General features: G+C 32.7%; 1 long non-coding RNA gene across 1 annotated transcript; it reads right to left on the reverse strand.

The window, feature by feature from the left end:
- Positions 1–3201: 3201 nt before the first annotated feature.
- LOC145728263 (uncharacterized) lies at positions 3202–4143 on the reverse strand. The gene is made up of 2 exons (XR_014178033.1): positions 3939–4143; positions 3202–3878 (listed from the first exon to the last, which is right to left on the reverse strand). It is a non-coding gene; the product is annotated as an uncharacterized LOC145728263 (long non-coding RNA).
- Positions 4144–4501: the final 358 nt, after the last annotated feature.

Raw genomic sequence — 4501 nt, forward strand, 5'->3', positions numbered from 1 at the left:
TTATTAGAAACCATACTTAGCATTAACTTAACACACTCGGTACGATGAACATCACTTTCAATTACCGATTCATACTCTAACAAATGTTGTTGCACTCAAATGAAGAGTTGTCATTTACATCGTGGTAATCTGTTAGTGGAAATGATTAAGAGAAAAGTTTTCAGACATGTCCATTGCATTTAGTGGTCAGATAGTTATAAATAATTCTCTTTTGAACCGTTTATGAATATTCCATTTAATCTGAAAGTTTTCAAAATTGTAATGTGCCATTAAAAGTTTGAACCAAAACGCTGTCAAAATATAGGAACTTGCATATATGGTTGAATAAAATGATTGCAAATGAGGAACTATATACAGTGTGTATTTACAAACGATCTTAACTTCTTTTTAAGATGTGTAATGATTTTAGTAACACCGACAAAACACTTTTGAAACATACTATGTTCTTAATATGCTATTCTATAGTCTTAACTTTATTCACCTAATTTATAAAGTTAAGTAATAAATTGCTGTCTTAGGAAAGAGTTTTTGAGAACACGGCCAGAGCGATAAAACAAATAGAGCAGGTAGCTGAATATGAAAATTGATGAGATTCTCAAACAATTCAATGTAAGTTGGTAAAAAATCACATTTTTAGATTTTGGAATGTCATAGCTCCCCTATTCTGGTTAGGTTAGTCATCATTTCTGCTGAAGCTTTTTTACCACAAGTTTTGACGATTTTGATAACTGCAAAATAACTAAAAACGTATTATTTACAGGTAAATGCATAAATCTGCAAGCCACTTTAAATCTTTACAAACTGATTCAAGAGGAAAAACTCATCAAACTCAACATAAAAGAAGCTAAAATAGGTCTTATTATTATCAGACTTAGTTATTTGAAGGTTCTGGCATTTTCGAAATGATTCTAAAAGCATTTATATAATTTAGAAATTTCTTGGATAGTTTAGGACAATTTTTGTAGAAGCTAGAAGAAGAAGTTCAGGACTTTTGTAGATGCTACATGCTACTAACAATTTTTGAGAGGTATTCCATAGTTTTTGGAGGCATCTGGTACATTCAAAAAGATTCTGGAGATCTCTGGCATTTTTTAAAATTTCTTGAAAGTTTGAGGCCACTCGTCGTGAGCCATAGAGCAAAACAGCTTACATGTGCTTATCTTGACTGTTTGAGATCTATCATTGATGTATGTGTCAAACATTTTATAAATTGACACCTGTCGAGTTTTCCAATATGACCACGCAATAGATCAAGTTGTTAATTTATGTTAAGATAAGAACATGCAATTCAAAATGTAATTTTTCACACCTCAATTGCTTGAAAACCGTAGCAATTAGCCACAGGTTATGATAAATAAAAAATATTTGAAATCGGGAGCATTCAAAAATATAATAATATACACAGTGTTTCATTCAAAATAAGTAAGTTGGTACCTACTTCCGGTATAACCGGAGGTGTCATAACATTGAAATTATTTTAGTTAGATTGGGCAGGGTGGATTGGGTAGTTTTTCTTATATCGTACGATGTCTTTCAGCGTAGGACACCCTATATATAGGTATAGCTAGTAATTTAATTTTTCAGGTCAATAATTGTTTTTTTTTTTCAAATTTGAAACTTATAAAATTCATTGAATTTAACTGACACCTTATCGACAGAGCAACTGAAATTACTTTACTTGGAGGCACATTGCTCAAGTTTATTATAAATTGAAAAAAAAGTAAAAAAAAATAATTCAAAATTGTCTTCTTCATATGAGATACATTGCCCTCATTTCTTCGGGTTTAGGTATGTTAAAATAATTCAATCCGAAATATTTTTTGGTAGAGATTTCAGCACTCAGCAGATTTCAGCAGAAAAAAATCGTATATTACGTAGTGCAAATATATTTATATTAAGTCACTAATAAAGGTTATGGAGAAAATTTAATAATGAATATTGGGTGTTTAAATATGTAATGTTGTTTACAAAAAATAGATTAGGAGAACGATAGTAGAGGTAAAGAACGTTCAAAAGATCAATATTAAAAATTCAATCATATCATGACGTAATCCCCATCATAGTGTAATACAGAATACAAAAAGAAAATGTTAAAGTCAATAGACTATACAGTATTTTCTTGTATGTGGGCACATAATCTAAAATATAATCTGGTCGAAAAGGATCTTAATTCGTAAAGATCCGCTGAAAACTGTTGAACAGCTTGCACCTTGATGTATCGTGAACCGCCCGCAACACAAAAGAAAGCTAAAAGCTAATACCTACAAATAGACGCTGTTATAAAAATGGTTTTATATAGTTGGGAATTGAAAGGCCGAAATGATAGAGGTGATTTCAAGCCGATCGGGATCAGACCTATCTCGTTGGAATCAGCGACATACGTCTGATTAATGTTCGAGAACCAAAAGAGCAGGTAAAGAGGCGGTCGTGGAAAAGTGACCGCGCGAGTACCGCCATAAATCAAACAAAAAACTGAAACTTTTTCGGAATTTATGGCCCCACTTGACAGGTCCTCCACCCCCGATTCGGTCAGGTGTGTCGTTCTTATGATATTCGGACTGACGGACGTGAAGCCTCCTTAAAACCGCATTCTTCTTTCTCTTCGTCTGTGTGAGACAGCGAAATGTCTGTCGTATATTCACTTCTGTTTGCTATGTTGGAGTAGATAAAGCACCACTTAAGAATTTTTGCAGTGTTTGCATCAAAGTCTAAGAAATGAAGAAATTACAGTATCAAAACACTTTTTCCTAGAAATATTGGTTTGCTGTTCTCACCCTGATTTTTTGGCAAATTACACAATGTGTAATGGGGTAAAACACGAACCACAGAGGCGTCACTTTTAAATTCTAGATGTTGATTTACCCTAATAAAAATTACCAATTTACAGACTAAGAATAAAATGTTTCCATATCATAACTGAAATGAAATTAAAACATTATCTTCGGATGTACAAGATAAGAGAAATAATCTATTTTTACACTAAATTGGCACGTCAATGGAAATTTTGGGTCGAGGTCCCGGCTTTAAAATAGCTCGGTATATTACCAATATTAGCTTAATTAATTTGCCCATATCGTGACTACCGTACCATCGACATTACTGAAACCCATATTTTGAAAACTTGCATGCCAGTCGGGCATTCCTGAACATGACCCATATAGTTAACGTAGGTCAGGGTGGTATTCAAGCAAATGCTTAATTTGCAAGAAGGTTTATTGATGTTATTTTGTGATTTTGGTAAACATTTCCGCTAGTTTTAAATTATCTAAACCCCTTATTCTTAATCGGTTTTAAAAATATGTATTTTTTGACAGTAATTAGTAAACCACAACGTATGTTTACAGAGATATAAGCAGACTTATAAAACTTTTTTAAGAACAATAGCTGATAAGATGATCTGATTTTGAAGGAAAACCAGCTACCGGTTAAGCTGATGATAGTCCTTGGAAATTGTTTGAACTTTTTAAGTATGGTTTATACGGTTATTTTCTGACAAAAAAGTGTTAATTTGAGGAATAAAAGTTCCAGTTGCAATGACAAATGGGTATAGCCACCATGTTTGTAGGCAACGAATTTATTCATTTTCGTTTATATTATCGCCTTGTTCATTAGACTGTTGCTATCTATTAACATGTTGCCATTAGATTTCTTGTCTACTATCCTGCGCTTTTGCAATAAAACCTGTCGACACATGGTTTAAAGGTAATCTTTTACTGTCCTTCAGAAACCTGAAGGAGAAACCTGTTGTCCCTGATCATAGTCCCTTACTGGTTGGCACAAGTTACTTATTGCTTGTTTAACTATTTGCTCTTGTCTTCTTCGTCTTTGCGGTTTTTGGTCTTGGTTTAGAAATTTAGTTAGGTATTTCATCTGCATTGCTGTAGAAAAAACAGAAGACTTTGTAGATACTTGGACATATGGGGGAGTTATTTACTTACAGTTTTCTTTATCAGACTTACAGTTTCTTTTAAGTTTTCCACATCCCTTACTTTGGCTGATAACCTCTGTCGATCTTCGAGGGAAATCAAGTATCCGAAAAACACACTTTTACTATCAACCACACTGAAAAATTTTTGACTTGATTACGTAACTGTCTCATTTACTATTAAAACTGGATGTCGTTCATTTTTATTATGATTGAATGATGAACAATATTAAAACCAGTCAAGAATAACACCAAATTGTCAAAAAGCCAAAAAGTCAAACTTTAAAACTAAAATTTAAATAATAGTGGTCTTTCTAGTGCCGTTATTTTTAACATTCGGATTAAAGCAAATAGGGATAAGTTAAGCTCTGTCCACTTATGAGACTTTCCCTTTTTATCTAAACTACTTAAAAGTCTAAAAAATTGTGAAGGATTGTGGATAAATTCTGCTGCAAAATTTTTATTCCATCTCTGTCAGAAAATTAAAAGAACAAAACTGAATTCTACATAAAAGGACCCAACATTTATAATAGATGATGTCGTACCTGCTGCAGCATCTAAATTAGGCAGGGTATC

This window comes from Ips typographus, linkage group LG4, assembly GCF_016097725.1.
Source record: "Ips typographus isolate SLU linkage group LG4, UJ_Ityp_2.0, whole genome shotgun sequence".
Taxonomy (NCBI): Eukaryota; Metazoa; Arthropoda; class Insecta; order Coleoptera; family Curculionidae; genus Ips; species Ips typographus.